Source organism: Sciurus vulgaris (assembly GCF_902686455.1).
Source record: "Sciurus vulgaris genome assembly, chromosome: 3".
Taxonomy (NCBI): Eukaryota; Metazoa; Chordata; class Mammalia; order Rodentia; family Sciuridae; genus Sciurus; species Sciurus vulgaris.
Genome location: NC_136463.1, coordinates 42,681,537 through 42,695,333, shown reverse-complemented (window position 1 = coordinate 42,695,333; position 13,797 = coordinate 42,681,537). Strand labels below are relative to the sequence as shown.

Sequence of the window (13,797 nt, the reverse complement as noted above, 5' to 3'; positions counted from 1 at the left end):
CCACATGGGTACAACCGCACATGGGAGGAAGAAAATGAACCCTTGGCGTGCTCCAGGTCCGTCCTGTACCAGTGTCCCCGATGCCTCTGCAGGGGAAAATTCTCAGAGCCCTTAGGTGGATGGGAGGGAAAGGGGCTCTGCCTCGATGATCTCCACTCCCAGAGGCATTGCTTAGTTCTGGTCTGCCCCCACGGGAGGATAATTACCATTTATTAAGCCTCCCAATTTAGAATCAGCCTCAATTAACTGGGACCCTCCCAAGCCCCCCTTTTTGATCCTTTGGGGCCAAGGGCAGATGTGAATAGAGCTTGAGCATGCCCTTCAATGTGCCCTTAGCATGGGCTCCTTAGACTGCGACACCCCCAACTAGCCTGCTCTTGCCTAGAAAAGGCGCTTTGACATCTGTCCCCCCAACCACCCTTCTTGCTCCCTCTTGGTCCAGGAAACTCATTTTCTCTTTGCCCCTGACCCCCCTCCTCTGGAACTGAGATCCTCACCCCACAATGGGAGCAGAATAAAAAATACCAAAGTTGAACTTGAATCTGAATGAACCATGGTCCCAGGGCCCAACATGGAGGCAAGCTGGGGACAGGTTGTGGGGGTGGCCAAGCACCCCCAGTTTCTCAGCTCCTGGGAGCTGCCAGGCCTTCTGGAGAGGCTCCTACATTGGTATTCTCTGTCCCTCACAGCCCAAATTACACCAGCTCTCCTGGGACCCTTTTATCGCACGTTGTCATTTCAGCAAAAGGTTATGTACGAGAACATCGAAATCCTTCCTGCATATTAACTAAAAAGAGCATTCTTAAAAATGCACAAGAAAAAAAGATCACCTCAGAGCCCATTTTTACAGGGGTTTAGATCAGGATGAGCACTGGACTGGGAGTTAGGGGTAGGAGTCCTTGTCAGAGTCTTGTCCTCACCAGCACCCAGGGGTGTCACTTCACCTCTCTGAGCTCCAGTTCTCCAGCCTGCTACAAATGGGAACGAAAGCCCCCACAACGATGCCCTATCAGGGATGCCGGGAGGGTCATATGATTGACTGCAATGAATGAATCATGTTCTAGAACAAGCAGAATCCTATCAGTGTTTGTATTCAGGCTTTGCCAACCAAGTACTTAACAGGCAAAGGGAACATGGTATTATCCCCAAGCATTCTGAGCCCTTCACACCTCCCACCTCCCTGTCATTCCCCAGGCAGTTGCCCCACCTGGTGTACCCTCTCCTTTTGTGGGGGGAGGGGAGAATTCTTGGAAAACACCTTCAAGACCCAGTTTGCAGTCAGTTCCTTGGCTGTAACTTTTAATAGATAGGCTTCAAAAATGTAATCTGCCCGACTGTCAGTGAAAACCCAGGGTGCTGGGGTCAGACTCTGGGGTCGGGGTGCTACCCTGCCAAAGGTAGGGGTGCTCTGTTTATGGTGCCTGTGGACTGGCAACGTCAACCTGCTGGGTTTTTTAAAGAAAAGCAAAAAAGATTTTTATGTGAAATCTGATGTTATTTTTACTTGTGCTGATCAAACAGCGCCCATCCAAGGATGTCCCCTCTTCAGCCTCAATTGCTCTCTGCAGAAGACAGGTGGTCTGCTTAGAGGCCCTGTGTGAAAGGAAAGGGCCTTTGGGTCAGGATCACAGGGAGGAAACAAAGCACACTCAGGTGACAAACTCACTGACCACTGGGCTTACAAGGGCCTCTTTGGGCCTTGCTCTGGGGATAACAGAGTCCACCTCTAGAAGGGGACAAGAGGAATGCAGAAGTCCCTGGCATGGGAACGAGCTCAGTAGGAATCTGTGGGATCAGTGAGGGAGGAAAGGCCTCACAAGGTTAGTTCTATTTATTGTCAGGAGTCTGTCCTTCTAAGTCAATCTCACTGTTAAGGCTACAAGGAACCAGGAAAGAAACCAAGCTCTGTACAAATGAGGAGATGTCCAGAGGCAGGACACTTCTTGCATCACATAGCAGTGAGTATGAATGACAGCTCAGCCAGAGGTCCTGGGTGGCTAATTCCTTTTAGTCACTACAGTGTGACCTGTGATCCCAGACCCCAAACATGAGGAGTGTCACTAAGGGTACTAGGAAAGTCTACCCTGCCCAAACCCATTCCTGCTTCAGACATGCTGCCTGCCTGGGCCTCCACCACTAGACAGCCTCCCTTGAAGTTAAGAAGCCCTCCCACCTGCAAATGTCCAGGAAGGAGGGCCACACTCTGACTCCAGCCCTGGATTCATCTCCAGCTTAGCTTCTTGGCTCATGGGATCTTGAACCAGAGTTGCCAGATCTCTTAAAATCTGTTTCTTCATCTGAAAAATGGAGATGGCAGGAACCCTTTTGCTGGCAGGGAGGGTTTGAAGACAGGAAATTAAGATGCTGGGGCCTGGTACCCCAGAGGCCTTGTGCAGAAGCAGCTTTGGGCCTGTCCTGGGTCCTTGCCCAGGCCCTGGGTGCTATTCCTCCTTCTATGCCAGGCTTTCTTTTAGAGAATTGCAATCTGCTGGGCTTTAATTACTGGTCCCAGAGGACTGCCACCTCCTTCCCCAGTTGAGACTTAACAATCTCTCTCAAGGCTCCACGTGCTACAGGACTGGGCTGGGCTGAGCTGCTCTGGGCTCAGGCGGGAGGTCTGATCAGGCCCTGCTTCCCTCTGACTGGGTCCCCAGGAAGAAGCTCCTATCCTATCCACATCCCACCTGTTAGACTCAAAAGAGTGCTCAGGGGGTAAAGGGGGGGGCTGGAGAAGAGCATGGGTAGCCTAAGCTCATGCAGCCCCACCCAGGGCCTCTCCCATCCTCCCGGCTCCTCTCCTCAGTGGTCCCACCATGTTCCCTGCCTGGAGCACTCTTCTTTTTCTACTGCCTTCATGATAAACCTTTCATGGGCAATGGAGGGCCTCAGAGTCCTTTCCACCTTCTGCCCCTGCCAGTGCCTCCCCTGCTCCCCTTGACCTTCTAGAGTTGCTTACAGTGCATACACACTCCATGCTGTTCAGGTCCCAGGCCTCCAGGGATGCTGTGAGGAGCAGCCAGTCTTCCTCCTGCAGAAAACACTTCTGGAACTATGTCCTTTTCTCCAGGATGCCTGCTGGACTCTCCCTGGGCAGGGCCTCTTGGCCAGACCCACGGGGGCTATCTGCAAATGCTGAAGGACTGAGGAAATGAAATGTAGCCTGTGACACAAGGCATGGATCAGATAGATGCTGGGGAGTTCTGGCTCAGCCCCCTCCCCACCACTGCCAGACACGAGCAGGGTCAGGCTGACCAGCCTCAGTCTGGTCCAAACCCCCGCTGCCCCCAATGCTCACCGCTAACAAGGGCCATCTGGGTGTGAAACATGCATGAGGCTGGCTGGCTTTGCGCCCGGCACCCCAGTGGTTCTCAAGGCCTGCCTCCCCAGACATCATCTCCCATGGCCTCTCTGGCCACCCGGGGGCTCAGGCTGAAGCCCTGTGATACAAGCCAGCTCAGAACCTGGGCCCTGTAGCCAGGCGGCCCACAACAGGGTAGCACCAGCAAAGCTTCTCCCTCCACCTCTGTGCCCCAGGGCAACTCTTGAAAATCTCTGGCATGTCCTTCCTAGACCCTGTGCCTTGGTCCCTCGGTCCTGGTAAGGGAACCTCATCTGATCCCCCAGCCCTGCCAGGGCCTCACAAAACAAAAATGGGCGAGAGCTTTGCCATCCTGCTCCACTTGCACCGCAGGACTCTCATCATGAGCGCTGGGTGACAGCAATTAAGTCAGGGTGCAAAATGGTGGCATGGAGTCTAAATGTGGTCTGTAGCTGTGTTGCTGAATTGGGTGACAGCACATACAAACCAGAACATGTCATGGAAACATCCGACACCTGGTTTCTGGGAAAGTGGGTGAGGGCACCCAGGCTGCATTCCAGTGTGTCGCCCTGGCTGAGCTGCCACACCCCAGGAGATCCAGGCAGGCTCCATGCCCTCATCAGCACCGCCTGCCTGGCTGTTCAGAGCATGAGGGTTGGTGGCCCCTGCATTATACAAACATGAGTCTTCTTGTGATCCCTCCTCCAAGGTAACATGCTTGCATTTTAAGCAGGGCCTTCAATGCTCTGACCCACGGCAGTGACAAATGGAGGCATTTCAGGCCCTAGGGAAGGCAGGTGAGGGTTATTTAGAGGGACGGCAGATACCAAGGTCATGAAAACCCCTGAGAAGTGGTAACTTGCAGGGATGACTGTGTGCAGGGGCGGCCTCTCTGCCTGCTTCAGTGCAAAGGGCTTTTTGTGAGATGAGTAGAAATCTGTCTACCTCCTCTCCCAGTTCTGTCCTTGGGAACAGGTGGACACTGACTTTTCCCATTCTACCTGCCCCTGGTGACACTATTTCTGGCTTTCAAACCTGCTCATTGGTCAATCTCCCTCTGAGAATGTGGGACCAGGTCCAAGAAATCTCACTGAGACCCAGTCCAGCAGGATCATCCCCTCTCTTCTCCCAAACACTCTACCTTTGATAACATAACCTTGGGTAGGTCCAGTGAACATGTCATCCCCACACAGGCTCATATTGAGATGAGTCACCTGAACACCAGACAGTCTCCTAGAAAGCATTGGATTCTACATCTCCCTCCCCAGGCGCAGCAAACTCAAGACCCTTGCTGCAGCAACACACAGCTGCCCTCAATGGGCAAACAGATGCACAAGTTAGCCCCTCTGTGCACTTGAACAAACTTGACCCGATTTTCCTTACTCTCCTGACAGTCCTATGAAGAAAAAGCTATGCACAAAAGAGAAGCTGAGGCTCAGAGAAGCATAAAAAGCCCTTGCTTGTGGCCAATGATCTTGCTTCTGGGTGGGCTGGGCACACAGAGGCAGTTAATCATTTTACCTGAGTATCTATCACTCTTATGGATCCCAACAATACCTGATGCTGGGGCACAGGCTGAGCGTTACCTGGTTTATTATTTCTACTACTTTCTATCACCACAGTTCTTATAGGGTTGATGAGGGGTTAAGATAAGCTGGCAAGGCACAGTGGGACCAGGTCTGGACTTTTTCCAGAAAGGACTTGGCACATGTGCCCAGGAGTGTGGGTACATGGTGCCCAGCAGGCCCCAGGGGCCACCTGTGGCTGATCTGCAGAATCATCAACCAATATTCAGGGGGGAGATGTGGTGAGGGAGGTTGGTAAAGATGACATGAGTCAGACCAGAGCTGTTCCAGGTCAGCGAGTCATCTGGCTCCCCACAAAAAAGGACAGTGCAGCTGCCCAGTGTGGCTCAGATCTCAGAAAGGAACAATCTCAGAGGCCATGGAAAATGAAAAAGTCTTGGGAGCCCTAGCTGAGGGAGGGGCTCATGGTGGGAGTCTGGGGACAGGTGGGAGCTAAGACGGGGCTGTAGGCCTTGAGATCAGACAACTGGTGTCTCCAACATCTGGCTGCAAGACCTGAAGCATGTCAGTTCTTTGTGACACTGGAACCACACACACAGACAGACGCATAGGAAGGATTTAAACAACAGGCCTCGTGCTGGGCACGTATGTGCAGACCCATGTGGCTGAGATGGCTGCCACCCAGCCTCTAAGACCTCAGACACCACCTGGGGAAGAGTCCTGAAAATTGAAAAGAGAAGCTCAAATGTGATTTGGGCACGTGGCCCTGGACACCCTGCTGTATCATGACCTCCAAGCCTCTGCTCCCCTGTGAGCTGGGCTCGCCCTGGCTGTGTCATGTGGTTGGACCCGGCCCACCCTGCATCCTCTGGTGTCAGTCTCATTCTCTCCCTGGCTGGGGGATGTGAGCACGAATGGCTCAATCAGGATATAATCGTTTTTAATTAACGTGCGGATCATTTCACAGGCTGATCTCCTTGGAGACCACAGGGAAGATGGTCTTTTAAGATTTTCTTTTCCCTCCCCCAGCCCAACCTTCCCAGCCAAAGGTTGTTCCCCACTTTAACCCACCCAGCCGCAACCTTGAGAACAGCCTGATGCCTGGATCCCTGGTGGGGTCATTAGGAGGGACATGTGTGTCACACAGACAAACACACAAACACACATGTGCCCAAGTTTGGGGCATACCCCCCTGAAATGCACAAGTGGGATCTGAGAAGCAGACATGTGCATGCACCCATACGCAGGGAACACAACAGACTCGCCTAGACAGACACACAGGCATGTATGCGCAGCACATGCCAGAGCTGGAAGACACAGACAGACCCCTTAAGAAATACACAAAAAACTCCCACAAAAAAAGAGGCACAAAGATATGCACATTTGCACACACAGACACACCCCCAAGACAGAGACATCCAGACACCACACACACACACACACACACACACACACACACACACAGATGAGCACCTGCTTGCAGAGTGACACATCACAGAAATGTCCATATACCGACATGCTCATAGCAGGGTTTCTCCTAACCCTGATGGTTGGCATGCTGGCAGGGAAGGGAGTAAAAAGGCTCTCCCTCAGAGAGGGACTCAAAGTCACAATTATCTTGCACCCCACAAACATCCCTAAGCCCCTGAACTGGAGCACCCTGCCACTTGCCCCACAGGGGACTCAGAGAACAGAGAAACCACCACCCTAGGTCTTGTATGATACCCACTTAAGTCTGGTTCCTTCTGACCCCAAGATGCCTCTCACCTCTGTCTCCCAACAGCTGAGAGCCTGATCCAGAGTGTCCAGTCCTGGCCAGTTCTCACACCCCCACTGGGAACAATGTCACCCAGCCTCTCCTCTGGGTGCTAGATGGGAGCTGGGAAGGGCATCTTTCTCTCTTCTTTATTTTGACATAATTCTTTTCTCTTTTCCTACTTTTTCCTTCCCCCACTTTCCTCCTTCCAATATTTTGAATCCCTTTCTCTCTTTCTTCTCCATGCTCCTCCTCACCTTCCTTCTTCCTCAGGGGGCCTCAGGGGTCAATCACAGGCCAAGAGTTGAAGACATACCCTGTCCTCTCCCGCTCCCCCCATACCACACATGTGATCTGTGCCAACACCTACCCCTGGCTCCTGCACAGATAGATCTGAAGCCAGGCCTCTGGACAAGTAAACTGAAGCACTAGAGGCATCACCAGGGTCTCTTGAAAACTGCAGCCCCGCCCCTCTCATTGTACCTGCTCTGGATCGTCAGCTTTTCTCTCGAAAATGGGATGGCAAGTGCTGGGGATATAGGTCAGAGGTAGAGCACTTGCCTAGCATGCACATTAGGCTTGATCCCCAGCTCCACCAAAAATGAAAGAAAGAAAGAAGGAAAGAGAGAGACAGACAGAGAGAGAGACAGATGGGGGTAAGGGAGGGAGAGAAGGGAAGGAAAAGAAAAGGAAAATGGAATGGCAAAGAAAAGAGAGCTGTGAGGAATAGTGTCAGGGAGTTCGTGAGTGGCCCCAAGTCCAAGAACACAGAAGTGTATATGACACAGAATGGCTGAGGAACCTGCCTGTGCTCCACTAACAATAGGCTGGTACTTTTCCTCACTTCAGGTATCAGTTCCCCTATCTGTGAAATGGGCACAGTTAGACTAGAGGACCACCAGGGACCATTTGCAGAGGCAAAAACCAAAATGGCAGATTAGTAGCTGGTTCTTGGCTGCTGCACAGCCCCATGATTACTGTGTGACCTTGGAGACTCACTTCCCCTCTCTGAGTTCTGGTTTCCTCCTCTGTCAAAGGAGAGAGGGTCAGACAGGTGATTCATTGCCAATACTTCTTTCAGCTCTGGTGGAAGTTTCTAGATTGTGGGGAAGAACAGTGTCCCACTTATCCTGGGAAAATAGAGGCGCTCCTTCCTTGCACTGCAGGACTGTCAGAGCTTTTGGCACCAGCAGCATCATTTTGAGGAAATCATCTTAAACATAAGAAAAAGCTCTCTGCACAAAACACATCCACTACATCATTCGTCAGGAACATCCAGAATGTTGAACAAAAGGGGAATATTAAGTAAATTATGGTACATCCACTTGACTGGAAAAGCCTAAAGACATTAACCATGGTGTTTATGAAGAGTTGGTTACAAAACAGGAAAGGGCTGGTGCTGTCGCCAGCAAAAAAAAAAAAAAAAAAAAAAAAAAAATCAGGATATACATGTGAATATAGGGAATGACGACAGAGCCCTTAAAAAACCGACCAACCACCAAGTCCAACTGGCCTGGGAAGAATCACATCAAAATGTTAGCATTGCTGGAGCCCACCAAGGCTGTCAATAACCCTTTTTGTTTGTTTTTCTCTATTTTTCTGTGAGCCCTATTTTAAAACATACAAATCAAAAAGACTTCTTTTTCTAAACAATGACTAGATGCCTCCAATTGAGAAACTTTCCCCTTTCATTCATCAATTCATTCATTCGTTACTGATTCATTCACTCCTACCATACACAGGACAGTATGAGTGTCCACAGTGTGCGTGGCCCTAGGGGCTCTAAGCGAACAGCTCTCACCTACAGGAAATGGAAATTACCATCCAGGAGAAGGGAAGGTGACACAAATAAACCTACACTAAAGGGCTTGTGCTAGAGGGCCAAGAAATAGGCAGTCATCAATCCTGCCTCCGGTCACCCTCCCCCAGCTATCCCTCAATTGCTAGGGTCTCAGTTCAACCTACGGGTCAGAAAGTGACCCTTAAGGGCCAGGCCTTCAGATGATGGTGAGGGTAGGTGTAGAGAACTGAGCAAATGTTTTCCAAGGAACCAATCAGTCCAGAAGCCTTCTGAACCTAGTCAAAAGGTCGAAGGGGCCTCCCCCCCTCCTCTTCCTTCACCTCACCCCCGCCAATCCTTCCAGTTTCCCAGTGGACCTGGCTTGTAACCCCTTTTTCCTCTGGACCACAAGTCTACAGCCTAGCTGTGAGAGACTCTCTGAGCTCTGATTTCTGCCTCCCCCAAGGTCCCTGAACAAGGAACCCACCCAGCCAGGTCCTGTTTGGCTGCTGTGAAGGGGGAGTACAGGGTCTGGAATCTGCTCACTCCTGTCAGCCTGTGTCATTCTGTTAGCATGTCAGAGGGTCCAACAACGTGTCCCCGCTGTGTGGGGGCTGACAGATTTCTGGGGGAGGGTTAACTCTTTCTATTCCTAGACCCAGGGAAAGAACAGGCTGAAAACCGTCCAGTTCCCTGCCCCTCAAGATGCCTCCCCTCTTCCCCAGGAATTCTCTCTTTAAGTAGGAAGAGAAATGGTTTTCACCAGCCTGGATTGCCAGCTTGAGGTCTCTGGATCTGGCTCCCAATCCCAGAAAAGAAAGGGAAGGAGACACCCCTACCCCCCTGGGCTGCCTGCCTGGGAATCCAATTAAGGTTGATTTTCACAGACCCCCCCCCCACCATGTCCAGCTAGTCCCACACCTCTACACCTCCCTCACCGGTTTACCCCTAAAGGAGCAAAAGGATCTAGGAGCTTTGAGTGCCAAGGCGGCTCTGATCTGGCAGAACCACCCCCGCCGCCCCCCCCCACCCCCGCCTATAACTGAGCCCCCCTTCAGGACTGCGGTCCCCAGAAATTCTCTGACCTAGCCCTCCCTTCCCATGGCCCCAGTGGGAAAAGAAGTTGTTCCCACCAATCCCCTCCCCCTCCATCTGCCCACCCCTGAGGGAGGGGCACAGGCCTCCGGATCTCCGGGTCACCAGAGCAGCAGCGTCTGCTGTGGATCGCAGGAGACAAACACTTCGTCACACAAGCACATCACCCTCGGGATCACCTCTCCAAACCCGCATTGTACAGGAGGGGAGGAGGCTGAGGTTAGAGGGGCCCTCGACGTGCCCCAGGGCAACAGCCAATCGCCATGCCCCAGCGGGTCGAAAATCCATGACCCCCGGCAGCGCACCCCAGCCGAACCTCGCCTCCCCCACGTACCCCCGACCCTGGCGCCATCCCATGTCAACGTCTCCAACCCAAACAACACCCTTCCCAAAGTGTTCCCCCTCCCGCTGCCCGGGGCCCAGGGTCAGTGGCCCCAGGAGAGACTGAGCCACGACCCCCTCCCCACCACGGTAGAGGCGCGAGATTTCATTGTCAGCCAGGCCACTCTGCCGCGCGCGAGACGCGGACGCAGGGCAGGGGGGCTCCAGGAAAGCTCTGTGCGGGCAATGGGGAGGGGTCTCCGGGGGAAGTGTTTGAAGCTGCTCTGTCCAGATCCGGAAGCCGCTGGGGGAGGGAGGGAGGTGGGGGTGGGGAAAGCGCGACCTTAAGCACTTGAGGGCGGCAAAGAGGGGCCCCGGCGGCCCGAGGTAGCGCCGGGAGACGTCGGGGGCGCCGAGTACCCCAGGAGGCCGCGCTCCCGGGAAGTTTCCCACCGGTTGCCCGGAGCAGGACCGGGTGCGCGGACCGCCCTCCCTGGCCCGACCAGCTCCGGGGCGTAGACGGCGAACTTGAAGAGTACTCCTTCCTTCTCCAGCATTCCTCACCTCCCAGTCTGCGGCCACCAGCCCCGCCATCTCGGCCCCAAGCCTTCCGCCTGGGCCACTGTCGCCAAGACCGCTCACCAATGCATTGTGGAGGAAAGGGAGGGGGGATCCCCTGCACAACCAAACTGCGGCCAAAAATTTTTTAAAAAGGAAAAAAAAAAAAATTCTTTCTCCTGAGACCGATTCCCTCCACTGGCGTGGAAAACCCCAAACCAGGCAAATCCGCAACTCCAGCCAAGATCGCGGCGCGGCGGGAGGGGTGGCCGCCGCGGGTGGCGACCCTAGTCGGCAACCCAGGACTCGGGGCATGTCTGAGTGCGGCGGCGGGCCGGGGGTTCTGGGAGCCCTCACGCCCGGAACAGCCTGCCGAGGACACAAAGCTCTGCCACCAACAATACCTGCGGGCTCCTCCTGGGTCTCCGGGGCGCCGGCGCTGCGCGTCTCGCCGTCTCCCTTTCCACCTCCGTCTCTGTTCTCTCGCGCGCGCTCTCCCCCTCTCCTCTTCCAGAACGCGGCGGCCAGATGAGATCCTTGGGAGGAAAAAAATGTGAGCGCTCGCACGATTCCTTTCTCTCCGCCCGCCGCTCGCAGCGGCCGGGGGCTCGCTCCTCTCCCTCGCGCTCCCGCGCGCGCCGCGCCTCCCGCGCCCCGCGTTTCCTTCTCAGCAGCCCCTGCGAGCGCCCTCAGTAGCCATTATTCACGGGCCGCCGGGGGACAGGAGGTAATTAGAGACGGCCCCGTGGCCGCATCCACTCGGCGAGCGCGAAGCGGGCGCGGGGCGCGCGCGGGGAGGGGCGCGCGACGAGGGGGCTTGGCTGCGCGCAGCCCGCGCCCCAGACGCGGGGGAGGGGCGGGAAGAGGGGGAGGGGCAGGGAGCGAGAAGGCGGGGAGGAGTGGTGAGCTTGTAGAAGCAGCCAGAGGAGGGGGCGCCGGGGAGACGCTCCCGCGGCTCTCACCGCTGGGGCTCGGGGTCACCGGCTGCGAGGCTCCAAGGCGCTCAAGGACTAGGGGGGTGTGAGAGTGTGTGTGTGTATGTGTGTACGCGCGCGCGCGCGCCTCAAAGAGCGAAGGGGAGGGAGGAAACGCTTTAATATTTTTCAGTGACTTAGGAGCCCGCGGGTGAGCTCTTGGCTGTGCGTTTAGGTCCGTGTGTGGATCAATGTGGCTTTATATTTCTGGTCTACCCTGCATGTGAATGTCAAGGGGCTTGTTGGGGGAAGGTGGACTGGATATGAGCTTGTGAATGTGCTTCTGGGTCTCAGCGGGACTGAGTGATGCGGTGCCTGCGTGGAGTGGTGTGTTTGTGTGCAATTGTTTGTAGGGGATATGTGACTGCGTGGGTGGGACTGCGCTTGTGTGGGGTTGTGCGTGTGTGTACGGGATTGTGCCTGCGTGGGGCTGGAGGAGCGTTGTGCCTGTGAGGGGTTGTTTGCGAGTGGGCTGGCGGTTGTGAGGCTGTGGGCTGCGCGTGGAGGGGCAGTGCGCCTGTGCGGTCTGTGGGCTGGCCAGAGGCAATGGTCTGTAGCCGCCGGCGGCCGTGGGGCAGCGTTCTGCGTGCGGGTTTGAGGCCTGGAGGGCGGGGGCTAGCCCTCTTGGCGTCGGAGATCGCACCGCCGCAGAAGAACCGCTTAAGGCGCGAACAGGCAGCGCTGGGGTCAGGGCGCAGAGCGACGTGTAGTAACGGTGGAGGGGGAAGGCGGAGAGGAAGCAGGGGGGCCTTCTTTCCGTGGCTCCCCTCGCCGCACCAGAGACGCAGCTCAAGAGATCCTGCCACTTCCCAGCCCCAAGGTCCTAGAGGCACAGGATTTGGGAACCCCTGCCTGGCTGGGGAAGATGCCTATGGCTATGGAGATAGCAGGGAAGGACACCCGGAGATCCCGGGGCAGCCCAGAAGCACGCGAGGAAGGCCACCCAAAGAGGCGGGTCGCAGCCGGGAGACAGCCGAGGACTAGGTCGAGACAAAGAAGACTGGGGGCCTTGGGGCTGGACCGCGGCCCAGAGGAGGCCTGCCCGCGCACTAAAGACCTGAGCGTGGTGCCGAGAAGCGGTGGCGCGACACCAGTTCGCCAGAGTACAGGGAGTCACTCCAGAGCCCCGGGGGCACGTAATTACGCGCCTCGGGCGGGGCTGCAGCAAGCCTGATTCTGAGCGCAGCTGGCGGTCATCGAGCCCCGGGGGCTGTGATTTGAGTGTTTCCCTAGCCCGCCCCTTTTTAGGCCGCTAGCCGCCCAACCATTCATTCATCCTTCCCTTCATTCATTCATCCATCCATCCATTCGATTATCCGCGCCAGATGTGTCGCACAGGGCTCCCTGCACTTTGTCCGGTTGGTCAGTCAGTCTTATTCTCTTAGGTCCCTACTTACACTTCCTCCTGCCTAGCAGGATAGGAGCACACCCCAGGACCTCTATCACACTTGGGGTTTCTGCTCAATGATTCCCTCATCTACTAAAGTTCCTCCTTGCCCCACTAAAATCTCCATACATCCTATGCCCCACCCCACCTGCACCCATAATTGTGTGCTAGGTGGGTGTGGGTGCCTTCCTCCAGGCCCTCCCTGAAGCCTGTAGGCCTCCTTGGAGACGGCAGGCATAGGTGGCACTTCACCCCACTGTCTAATGGCACCTCAACTCAGTCCCCTCTGGCCTGGAGGTGGGGATGGGTACACATTAGTGCCTCTGGGCCACGGGCTGTAAAGGGCCTGGTGGCACTGAGGCACCATCAGTAGCCAGTGGACTGAAAGTTATTTTCTAACCTGCCAAATAAGAAACTGAAAAGAAGATTCCTGGGCTCTATCCCAGGTGGAATCCATTAGAATGCCGGAGCCTCTGCCTAGAAATCAGCATTTTATAGTCTGTGTGGACACCACTGGCATGGCTTACAGTCTCCCCAGACCTCTTAGTGCTGCCCCTTACTTAGTCACTTAATAATCATGCCTTTCTATCAGAAATGAATCCCCAAGACCCAAGGCAGCCCCAGCTTCTCTCTCACTCTAGACTCCCCATCTTTAAAACATGGGGCTTCTTAGTGTTTACCTTTAATTATTGGGACTGGGAACCAGGGTCACTGGGTCCTGAGGCCACTGGGTGAGCCACGAGAAGACCCACTGTGGGCACCATTGAGCCTAGTGGCAGAAAACCCAAATCCCTGCTGGCGACCACCAACCTAGATAGACTCCTTCACCCCTGACACATCCTAAAGTAGCTGCCTGTCCTGGAAGGCATGGACAAACTTCCCTCCCTCCCGTTTCTGAGTAATCAAATGGAGAAAGTCCTCCTGGTTGCTTACGGGACCCCCACACAGTCAGGCCCCCAAGACCTTCCTGATCTCATGGCACATGCTTTTACCCTCACTCATCATGGAGTCCCTCACTATTCCTTGAATTCAGCAGGTACCCTCTCACCTCAGAACCTGTGCACATGTCGGTCCCCCTTTG

At 54.9% G+C, this 13,797-nt stretch overlaps 1 protein-coding gene across 3 annotated transcripts in view; it reads right to left on the bottom strand.

Annotated features, from left to right (window-relative positions):
* Positions 1-13,797, bottom strand: part of RAI1 (retinoic acid induced 1) — a 120,385-nt gene that overhangs the window by 69,067 nt on the left and 37,521 nt on the right. For 2 of the 3 annotated variants that reach the window (XM_079133768.1, XM_079133766.1), the window contains exon 2: positions 10,760-10,891. The gene's annotated coding sequence lies outside the window, so the exon portion shown is untranslated. Of the gene's footprint in view, positions 1-10,759; positions 11,030-13,797 lie in introns of those variants that run through there. The other variant, XM_079133767.1, reaches the window with a different exon arrangement.